At 44.5% G+C, this 12,043-nt stretch overlaps 1 protein-coding gene and 1 non-coding gene across 2 annotated transcripts in view; both read left to right on the top strand.

The window, feature by feature from the left end:
• Positions 1–12,043, top strand: part of LOC126419064 (uncharacterized) — a 188,563-nt gene that overhangs the window by 28,382 nt on the left and 148,138 nt on the right. The window lies entirely within an intron of this gene.
• On the top strand, positions 5,987–6,061 carry Trnas-cga (transfer RNA serine (anticodon CGA)). Its single transcript has one exon. It is a non-coding gene; the product is annotated as a tRNA-Ser (tRNA).

The following is a 12,043-nucleotide window of genomic DNA, read 5'->3' as shown; positions in this document are numbered from 1 at the left end:
GGTATTGTTGATCAGCAGTAGATCACTACCGCGTTCCGGATTTATTTGGCTGCGGCGATTTGTTAGTAACATGCCGGCGGTAGTAAAGCGTCTTTCACTAGGTGCAGTTGTCTTGCAACTGCAGCCAGGCCTGGCAGATCTGTTTCATGTCTGCTCCACCGCTTTAAGATGTCATCATCATCTCCGGGGAGCATTAAAATGTAGAGATCTACTTCATCTGCTGAGGATGATCCGTTGTTCCTCCATTCCTTGAAACGATCTCTCTTTCTGGGTGGTGATGACATCGTACTTGAAGAATCTATGATAATAAACAAAAGCGCTTCAAAATGGCTCTGAGCACTATGGGACTTAACATCTGTGGTCATCAGTCCCCTAGAACTTAGAACTACTTAAACCTAACTAACCTAAGGACATCACACACATCCATGCCCGAGGCAGGATTCGAACCTGCGACCGGAGCGGTCACGCGGTTCCAGACTGAAGCGCCTTTAACCGCACGGCCACACCGGCCGGCTAAACAAAAGCGATAAGTAATACAGAACTGATGTGGAAATCATCGAAACGTTCCCGTAAAATCGAGATGTTTTGCGTTAATGAAATATTATACGTATTATAACATTCCCGTTTCTCTAAATTACACTGCCCACTAACAATGCAAAAACGATTATGTTAATTATTGCATGTTGTACCTGCGTACGTAGCACACATTTGTCGCACATTGCAAATAATTTCCTGCTTTTCATTTATTTCAAACATATTAAGATCACGGAAGGACGCCCAAAGAAACGTAGCATTTTCTTTCTGGAAGTGATCACAATCTTCTCACAAACATAAGTCAAGGCTCGATTTTTAGTCCTTCGTACCTCCTGTTAAAAATACATATCTGTTAGTACACATCAATTACGCTAGTTAATTATAAATCTATCGCGTATCGTAATAAAACAGTGCTTTTAACTTCAGTAATTACTCACCTGACAGTCAGTGTCATTGACACTGCAAGTTGCTGGCAGTTTGTGAAACCAAAGAAGAACTAACTGGATTGTCGGTTCTTTTTCGCCTTCTAATTCATCTGTGGCCTCTTTAAATGGTCTCAGAAAATACGCAATTTTTTATAAAATCTCAGTATCATATGCTTGCAATCCGTAAGCTAAGTCCTTTTCCGTCAGCAAAACATCAACTTCGTTATACTGAGTGCGTAAGGATTCCAGCATAGTGTACAAGCTGTTCCAGTGTGTGCAGACCACTTGTTTCGACGATGATTTCAAAGACGAGCAGACGCCTCTTTTCTTAATGTACCTTACAATACATTTTGCAGTATTTATTGTTGATGCGATGTTCGGGTCATGATTTAACTAGAAGTTATCTTCATCGAAAGTATAGCTAAGTGCTGTGTTTATACAATGCGCAGCATAAGGAATCCTTTCGCGAGTTCCCAAATCCTTTATTACATTGGCACCCTGGTCGAAGACAAGAACAAAAGTGCGCAACATGTCCGGCGAAATGTCCCAACCAGCCACCCTCTCTTCAATTTCTTTCATAATATTTACTCCCGTCTTCTTACCGTCCGAGAATTTTGTTGTAAATTAAATATTGTTCACCAGAGACCAATCTGAGTTAATTTAAGCGTCAGAAAGTGCACCTGATTATGCGAATCAGTCTACATATCAACTGTCGCAGCACATGGTTTATTAATAACTTCCGCAATAACAGAAGGCATTATGTTGTTTCGTACTGCGTCAGCTTGTTCTTTGACATGTCTGCTTGTAGTAGAGGGATGTGGCATGACATCTGCCACGTTAACTTCTCCATGATGTGCACCTAGTCGTATTAACTCTTGGCCTAGTTCTCTGAAACCTTCACCGGACACGGCATTAAAAGGTCTCATATCTTTAGCACGCATTGCAACGCACTTTGCTGTAATACTATTTTTTATTACTGCCGGTATCCCTGAAGGAGCTGTATCTTTGTGAGGTTTCTTGCAACTGTGTTTCTTAACGAGGGCCGTTTGAAAAGTCCTTGCAAGTCCCAGAGATGGCACCACCGGCTCGTATCAAGGTCATATTTAGTTAGTAGCATCTTTTGAGAGAACGCACACGAAGTTTCAGCCGTATTGATCTACTTCTTTGTGTTTGGCATTAGTGTGAATCAAGGAAGTCGGGCGACTGTCAAAAAATGGATGATAAAGAATTTCATGTGGTGATTAAACATTACTTTACCGAAGGCAAAATGCCTCAGCAGACTAAAGAGAAGCTTGTTAAATGTTATTATAGTATTGGAATAGATCAGTTTGTAAGTGGTTTCAAAATTTTTGGAGTGGCCATATGGCCAGAAGTGATGTTGAACGTTCTGGACGCCGTGTGGAGTCTACGACTCCAGAAATCATTGATAAAATCCATGATATGATAATGGATGACAGAAGAGTTAAGGTGTGTGAGATTGTTAGTGCTGTGAGCATCTCGAATGAACGGGTATATAATATTTTGCATAAACATTTGGACATGAGTAAGCTATCCGCAAGATGGGTTCCGCGATTGCTCACGCTTGACCAAAATCGGAATCGTGTGGAGTATTGCAAGGATCATTTGTAGCTTTTCAGGAAGAATCCGCAGGACTTCAAGGTCGTTTCGTCACTGTGGATGAACTATGGATACATTACTATACTCCTGAGATCAATCTAAACAATGGGTTACCAAGGGAGAATCTTTACCAAAAAAGGAGAAGGCCATTCCTCCGGCCTGAAGGTTTTTCGTGACTGTCTTTTGGGATTCGTAAGGGATAATCTTCAACGACTATCTGGAAAAGGGTAAAACTATTACTGGTGCATATTATTCATCGTTAATGGACCGTTTGAAAACTGAGCTACAAGAAAAACGCCGGCGATTGGACCCCAAAAAAGTCGTTTTCCATCACGACAATTTACCAGCACACACCTCAGCAATTGTGGACACAAAATTAATGGAAACAGGATTCCAACCCGTTTCACATCCCCCAATCTCCAGACTTGGCTCCCTCGGACTACTGTTAGTTCCCCAATTTGAAGAAATGCCTGGCGGGACAAATTTTATTCAAACAATGAGGTAACTGCAGCAACTAATAGCTATTTGGTAGACCCGGACTATTAGTGTTATTCGTAAGCGATCAACAAATTATAACAGCGTTGGACGAAGTGTATAAGTCTAAAAGGATACTATGCTGAAAAATAAAAAAGGTTTACCCCAAACACGTAATTAGTTTTTATTTTTGCATGGACTTTTCAAGCACCCCTCGCAAATGAGTGTTTCCCGACTGGAAACACAATAATGTGGAGCAGTTTAGGCACGATACGTGCCCAGTAGACGCACTGTTTTCGTCTACAGTCAAAAGAAATCTCCTCCATACTTGGCTTTTTAGACATTTCCGTTTCTTCAACGTGTAAACGTTGGTTTCAATCTTACGTCTTACTGCACTGGCTTCCTCGCGCTGCATTATTACAGAGAGAGAGAGAGAGACACCACAAACGAGAAGCCCGGACTGGCTGCAGTCTCTCACGGATAATGACACGCGTAATGTGTTTGAAGTTACGTGCTACGTATCCGGTCACGGCTTCTATGCTCGGTCACTAGTACTAGTGCGGGCAGCCTATCCAGTTGGAGCGTGCTCGCCCCATCTACATCTAGATCTACATCTACATACACAATCTGCAATCCACCATACGGTTCGTTGCGGAGGGTATCTCGTTCCACAACTAGCATCTTCTCTCCCTGTTCCACTCACAAACGGAACGAAGGAAAAATGACTGCCTATATGCCTCTGTACGAGCCCTAATCTCTCTTATCTAATCTCTGTGGTCTTTCCGCGAAATATAAGTTAGCGGCAGTAAAATTGTACTGCAGTCAGCCTCAAATGCCGGTTCTCTAAATTTCCTCAGTAGCGATTCACGAAATGAACGCCTCCTTTCCTCTAGAGACTCCCACCCGAGTTCCTGAAGCATTTCCGTAATACTCGCGTGATGATCAAACCTACCAGTAACAAATCTACCAGCCCGCGTCTGAATTGCTTCTATGTCCTCCCTCAATCCGACCTCGTATTTTGTGCTCGCTTACTCGGATGGAGATTACGTGGGTAAATAGGGTGTGTAGATAAAACACCTTTCTTTCGTGTGTGTAATTCTATTTATGTTCAATAAAGAATTGTTGAAAGAAAAAAAAAACGTGGTGCACTACTTTCTGGGCAATCCTCGTAGCTTCTTCTGCACTAAAAATGAGCCTGCAAATGGTTCAAATGGCTCTGAGCACTATAGGACTTACCTTCTGAGGTCATCAGTCCCCTAGAACTTAGAACTACTTAAACCTAACTAACCTAAGGACATCACACACATCAATGTCCGAGGCAGGATTTGAACCTGCGACCGTAGCGATCGTGCGGTTCCAGAATGTAGCGCCTAGAACCTGTCGGCCACTCCGGCCTAAATAAGCCTGCATAAGGACGAGATTTTAATCAGTGTATCCCACAAGCTACAGCGTTCGGTAAGGGTGTTCGTGGTGTAAAGCACTCCACTGTCGTTAACAGAGGTCGGCACGGCACCTCTTACGAGACGAACGCATTTGATCTCAGACCCGCGAGCAGAACTCTGCGACGGCCTAAAAGGGCGAGTACCACAATGAGTCGAAGCGTCGTAACGAACGGAAGAGTGGCAAATTATTCATGCCGGGAAGTTGGCAGAACTAAGTTTGTCGAACGTGATAACTGAATAGCTTGGCAGCGGGGGTGGCGGCGGGGGCGGTGGTGGCGGCGGCCGCGTCTGCGCCGCGCGACGCCCGGGGCCCGACGGCGGATGTTGCTGCGCCAAGTTGAGCGCCGGCGCCAATTTGAATGGCCTCATCCGGCGCCCGGGGCACGCGCGCGCCTTGTTAAAGCCGCGGAATTGTTGCGGTCTCGCTGGAGGCGGCGTCGGCGGCGGCGCCTCTTGCGAGGAACGCGGGGGCGGCTGCAGCGCCCCCAGCCAAAACCCACAACTTGCCGGCCGCTCACTGCCTGCTGCTGCATTTCGCAATAACTTCATTCTAGCAGCGCCGGTCTTAGCCGAATTCGCCTAAAAGTTGCTCCGCTCCATCTGTGGGGAGCGCACAATTAGCGCGGCTCCTTGTATAACACACTCCCTAGTTCGCAAGTTTCGGCGCGGAAGTCGGAATGTTTACACGGGGTCGGTTTATTAATGCAGACATTTTCTTACCCTTTCCAGTACTGTGCAGACTTCAAACATCACCTAACTCAATAGGCTCCATGTCCGTAGAAAATTGCATGGTGTCTGAAAAGTTACGGTGAAAACTTTAATGTGTTATAGCATGCAAACTATGAGGGAAGCCAAAAATTATCCTCTGTGTACCTATACCATTTACTGCAATGCAAATAGCACACATACGTTAATATTCAAATATAGCCCCATTACTTTTTAATGCACTTATCCATCGCTGCACAAGCTTCCTGGTGGCAACAGAAAAGAACTTTCTCGACTGCGCAGCGAGTCACCAATCCATCGCGTCTTGACAAATTTGCCCGAGATGAATCGACAGCCCCTTAATGCCTCTTTGAACGGGACAAACAAGTGCTAGTAGGAAGAAACAAGATCGGCACTATACGGAGGAGAGCCATTACTTCAGACTTCAGTTCCCGGAGCGTTTCAGCAGTGTGAGCATCAGTTCGTGGACGGGCATTGTCATTCGACAACATTACACCTGAAACTTTCTGGCAGATTAAAACTGTGTGTCGGACCGAGACTCGAACTCGGGACCTTTGCCTTTCGCGGTCAAGTGCTCTACCATCTGAGTTACCCAAGCACGACTCAAGTCCCGTCCTCACAGCTTTACTTCTACCAGTACCTCGTCTCCTACCTTCCGAACTTTACAGAAGCTCTCCCCCAAGTTCGCAGGAGAGCTTCTGTAAAGTGTGAAAGGCAGGAGACGAGGTACTGGCAGAAATAAAGCTGTGAAGATGGGCCGTGAGTCGTGTTTGGGTAGCTCAGTTGGTAGAGCACTTGCCCGCGAAAGGCAAAGGTCCCGAGTTCGAGTCTCGGTCCGACACGCAGTTTTAATCTGCCATAAAGATTCATATCAGTGCACACTCCGCTGCAGAGTGAAAATCTCATTCTGGAACATTGCACCTTCCGACAGTAGTCAGCGGCGTTTGCATCGAGCTGCATCTTTAGCCCGACAGTAATCATCTCACTGTAAGGTACATTGTCAATCGTTTTGCCATACTTCAGATAATGTTCCAGTACTGGGCCTTGTTCGTCCCGAAAAGCGGTAAGCATCAGTTTTCCTACGGATGGTTGGCTGTTGAACTTTTCCTGCTGGGCGATTGTAGATGTTCCCATTTCGTATTCCACCATACGCTGCTGGATGGAAATGGTGGATCCGTGTTTCGTCACCAGTGCTGCTTCTGTCTAAGGAGCCATCACGTTTGTAACGATAGTGATCCAAATGTTTTGTAGATGTCCAAACGCCTTTGTTTATGCAACACTGTGACTTGTTTCAGTATCCATATTGAGCCCAGGGACTCCTGCCAACCTGGCGATCTGGAGACACCTGGATTAGAACATCTCGAACAGACTGAACCCAATGTTTTGGTGCACTGTATTGCAGCAAAACGACTGGGTCATGATTGTCAGCCTTTTTTCATCGAGAACCGCTCCAGCAAATTAATGTAACTGTTACAGTTAACTGTTTCTTCTGAGAAATAACTGGTAAAATGGAAATGAGCGTTTTGCGTCAGTGGCAGGCAGGCCCCTAACGGAGCAGATCCGGTTGCCTTGGTGCAGATCGTATGATACTCGACACCACATTGGTCGATCTTCGCCCCGGATTGGGGATGAAATGATGATGAGGACAACACAACGCCTAGTCCCTGAGCTTAGGAAATCCTTGACCTAGCCGGGAATCGAACTCGGGCCCTTCAGGACGGCAGTCCGTCACGCTGATCATTCAGCTGTCGGGGCTGACAAAAATAACTCGTCCCACAATTACACAGATCAAACAACACCACACATTCACTTTCGAGCGGTCTCGTTCCTCATCCATCACAGAACGTGGATTTCTTGTGCTCCAGATGCAAATATTGTGTTTATGAAATTGCAGTGTCTGTGTTATTATTAAGAAGTGCAATGCAATCCACTGCAGCGACCACGTCTGCCAAGAAATACAGGTAACGTATTCGCAGTTGCCAGTACGAACCACCATCGGCTGTGTATTGGAATGATGACACAGGCAACTGGTACCGGACTGGGACACGGAACCGGATTTCCCGTTCTACGCGAGCGGTCGCATTCACCGCTTCCGCTGTCCGCGAACGAACCATAACCAGACCCAAACTTACATATGTCGTCATCATGTGTCACAACCCGCACACGTACGTAATGTATTTTCTCGTCAGAAGGAACACTGCATCATTCTTCGCCAATACTAGTGGAATACTCCAGTGGAAGACTCTGCAGGAGAGACGCTCAGTAGTTCCGTACGGGCTTTTGTTGAAGTTTCGAGAACATACCTTCCCTTCACCAAAGAGTCAAGCAGTATATTGCTCCCTCCTACGTATATCTCGCGAAGAGACCATGAGCCCACACAGAGGCATACCGACAATCCTTCTTTCCACGAACAATACGAGACTGGAACAGAAGGGAGAACCGATAGAGGTATTCCAGGTACCCTCCGCCACACACCGTCAGATGGCTTGCGGAGTATGGATGTGGATGTAGATGTAGATGTAGGGCCTCGATTCTCCATATACATGCGCTTTCTGGACTGATTGCTTTGATTATACATGTACCCCCTCTTCTGCAGTATTGCTGTGCTGTGTTGGATCCGCATCAGACTGGGTTGACGAACGAAATCGAAAAAGTCCAAAGAAGAGCAGCTTTTTTTGTGTTATCGCGAAATGGGCAAGAGAGTGTGTAACACCTAAAATTCAGATAAAATATCTTCTGCACCATCAAAAAATGTTCGCCATTTAATATCCGTTGATAGCTTGTACTGCACTTCTGACTGAATCTGTAAGCTTTATTACAGAAACTATACTTAATACGTATTTCTGATTGCATGGAACCATTTGTTTAGGTATCTAGAAGAGCGTAGCGTTCCAAAGGATTGGAAAGGGCACAGGTCATCCCCGTTTTCCAGAAGGGATGTCGAACAGATGTGCAGAACTATAGACCTATATCTCTAACTTCGATCAGTTGTAGAATTTTGGAACACGTATTATGTTCGAGTATAATGTCTTTTCTGGAGACTAGAAATCTATTCTGTAAGAATCACTATGGGTTTCGAAAAAGACGATCGTGTGAAAGCCAGCTCGCGCTATTCGGCCAGGAGACTCAGAGGGCCATAGTCACGGGTTACCAGGTAGATGCCGTGTTTCTTGACTTCCGCAAGACGTTCGATACAGTTCCCCACAGTCGTTTCGTGAACAAAGTAAGAGCATATGGGCCATCAGACCAATTTTGTGATTGGATTGAAGAGATCCTAGATAACAGAACGCATCCTGTCATTCTCAATGGAGAGAAGTCGTCGGAAGTAAGAGGGATTTCAGGTGTGCCGCAGAGGAGTGTCGTAGGACCGTTTCTATTCACAGTATACATAACACCGGAAGTTCACTGAGGCTTTATGGGGATGATGCTGCGGTATATCGAGAGGTTGTAACAATGGAAAATTGTACTGAAATGCAGGAGGATCTGCAGCGAATTGACGCATGGTGCAGAGAATGGCAATTTAATCTCAATGTAGACAAGTGTAATGTGCTGCGAATACATAAAAAGAAAGATCGCTTATCATTTAGCTACAAAATAGCAGGTCAGCAACTGGAAGAAGTTAATTCCATCAATTATCTGTGAGTAGGCATTAGGAGTGATTTAAAATGGAATTATCATATAAAGTTGATCGTCGGTAAAGCAGATGCCTGACTGAGATTCACTTGGAAGAATCTTAAGGCAATGCAATCCGAAAACAAAGGTAGCAGGTTACAGTACACTTGTTCGCCCACTGCTTGAATACTGCTCACCAGTGTGGGATCCGTATCAGATAGGGTAGATAGAAAAGATAGAGAAGATCCAACGGAGAGCAGCACGCTTCGCTACAGGATCATTTAGCAATCACGAAAGTGTTACGGAGATGACAGATAAACTCCAGTGGAAGACTCTGCAGGAGAAACGTTCAGTAGCTCGGTACGGGCTTTTGTTGAAGTTTCGAGAACATACGTTCACCCAGGAGTCAAGCAGTATATTGCTCCCTCCTACGTATATCTCGCGAAGAGACCATGAGGATAAAATCAGAGAGATTAGAACCCACACAGAGGCATGCCGACAATCGTTCTTTCCACGAACAGTACGAGACTGGAATAGAAGGGAGAACCGATAGAGGTACTCAAAGTACCCTCCGCCACACACCGTCAGGTAGTTGCGAGGTATGGATGTAGATGTAGATTGTAATTATAATGAAAATATTGTAAATCGCTGGGTAATATCCAACAGAACTTTACTTAAATGTATCGATTGCAACGACTAAATGGCAGTAGCTGTACTGTTGATTATCCTTACGTATGGAGAAACTCAGACGCTTTGAGAGCAGAGAGAAAGCAGAAGAACTTGAGTCATGAAAGTGCAGAAGTGTTTGCCGTGCGCTCCCGTAGACGCGGTGTGCAGCTATGATTGCGCCAGTATATGCGCACCAAAGTCGTTAACCCCTGAGTATTGGGACTGGAGAGGCGGAGGAAGCTGCGTTCTAAGTATTGCCTGTCCCGTAATTATCCGTGGCTCTAGAGACAGCTCGTGGTTCTCAACCAGCACCAACAGCGACAGTTTAGCATTGTCGTTGGATACATTCTTCGTCATCCGCACAGCTACAATAAAGTAAGACTGTCAAGTGAAAAATTGTAAACTAATACAGCCATTACGAAAAGGCATTTCTTTCACAAAGTAAGACTAACCTGAAAAATAACCCGCAATAGTTGACATTTGTAAGGCACCTTTATTGTCATTGTCCTGAGACATAATTACCAATCAGGGTCTCTTTCCTACCCAGTCGTAAAATTATGAAAACTGATTAACATTTTTGTGACAGTTTTGTGTGTTTGCTAATAACCAGTTTCAGTCTAAATTTTCTGCCTCAGTAACTGTTCATTCTTGTACTGCATAACAGAGGCATAAGTAATCTGCAGTTTTGAGTATTAACTTAATTTACGTAAAGTAAAGCAAAATATCACTGGCAAAACTAACAACCAAACATACAGCACAAATTAAGAGTGCACAATTTCATTTGTTCCATATTTCGCTTAGCAAGTGACTTCTGCCGACTTGGTATGTATTTTATTGTTGTTATATTGGAAGTAAAATCAGTTGCTCATTTGCTTAAAGGGAATTCAATTTAGTCTTTCAGTAATCAGAAGTAAATTGCCTGCCCTTTTCCATATTTTGGCAACGGCCTTGCCGCAGTGGATACACCGGTTCCCGTGAGATCACCGAAGTTAAGCGCTGTTGGGCGTGGCCGGCAATTGGATGGGTGACCATCCTGTCGCCATTTTTCGGGGTGCACTCAACCTCGTGATGCCAAATGAGGAGCTACTCGACCGAATAGTAGCGGCTTCGGTCAAGAATGCCATCATAACGGCCGGGAGAGCGGCGTGCTGACCCCACGCCCCTCCTATCCGCATGCTCCTCTGAGGATGACACGGCGGCCGGATGGTCCCGGTGGGCCACTCGTGGCCTGAAGACGGAGTGGGGTTTCTAAATTTTGCGTTACTTTACGCTGACGTTACTGAAACAAATTTTTTATACATAACAAAGTTTTACTTACACTTATTTAACAAGTAACTCCATATAATTTTACTTTTTACATTTAGTATTTTAGAATAAAAAACTGCAAGCTCAGTGCTTTCTGATCCACTTACTTTCTTGTTAAATTTTCTGCTGTGGAAAAGCGTGACAAACATCTGTTGCCACGTTACTGTTTATTTGTCTAAATTTCTTTGACATTCCCTTTCTTAAGATCCTGAAGATTCATTGCTCTCGCTGGCTAGCCACCGTTTAAGTAACCCTTTTTAAGTTAATAAGTGTTTTCTTTGTATTATCAGTATTTTTTGTGGTAAATATTACGTGGTGCCACTTTCCACCTGCTTCAGAATTATCATCGGAATATAGATTAGGTTTAGAATAGATTCTTCCTTCAGAAGGGTCTGTGGTACACTTCCCTCCAACTAAGCGGTGTTATTTTCCTTCGGTAACAATAGTGTTACTTATGTAAAATTTCGTTAGACATATGCGATCACGGTCAGTTATATCGCAGTCAAATAGGCCAATTAGGAAGGGGAAGGTTACAGGCGTCACGGATATCATACGCGGATTGGGGTGGCAATCACTGAAGCAAAGGTGTTTCTTGTTGCGGCAGGATCTTATTATGAAATATCAGTCTGAAACTTTCTCCTGAGAATGTGAAAGTATTTTGTTGGCGCCTTGTCCATAAAGAAAAAAGATCATCATCACAAAACAAGAGCAACCAGATATCGCAAGGAGAGATCTAAGTACTCGTTTTCCCAACTAGCTATTCGAGAATGGAACGGTAGAGAAATAGCTTGAAGGCGGTTCGACCACCAACCCCCTGCGAAGCACAGTTGTGAATTGCTGAGAAGTCATATAGATGTCGATGTAGGTGCAGAACCCGCGTTCCTCTGCCGACATTTGTTTCCGCTGCTGGTACTGTCACCCTTCAGAACACATATTCCTACTATTTAGGCACCACATTGAGACTGTTTAACTGAGTGCTATAGGCACCAGGAGCGAGATGGCCCTTAGACATTCGTTAGTTAATCGAACATCTTCTTGGTTGTTGTTTGCTAATTGTTGTGACAGGAAAATTACCCTGAATTAAGTTGGCAACTCGTAATTACGACCGCAACGTGAACATCTAATCCTCTGTGCCGCTTGTAGCGTAATCTTCCACGTTCTACTGTCATTTGCCATTATTAAACAGTATCACCCTCTCTCACTCTCAATCACATGTTTCATTTCTTTATTTTGTACAGA

The sequence above is a fragment of the Schistocerca serialis genome, chromosome 1 (genome assembly GCF_023864345.2).
Source record: "Schistocerca serialis cubense isolate TAMUIC-IGC-003099 chromosome 1, iqSchSeri2.2, whole genome shotgun sequence".
Lineage (NCBI taxonomy): Eukaryota > Metazoa > Arthropoda > Insecta > Orthoptera > Acrididae > Schistocerca > Schistocerca serialis.
Note: the sequence above shows the minus strand (reverse complement) of the source record. Positions and strands in the feature narration are given on the sequence as shown.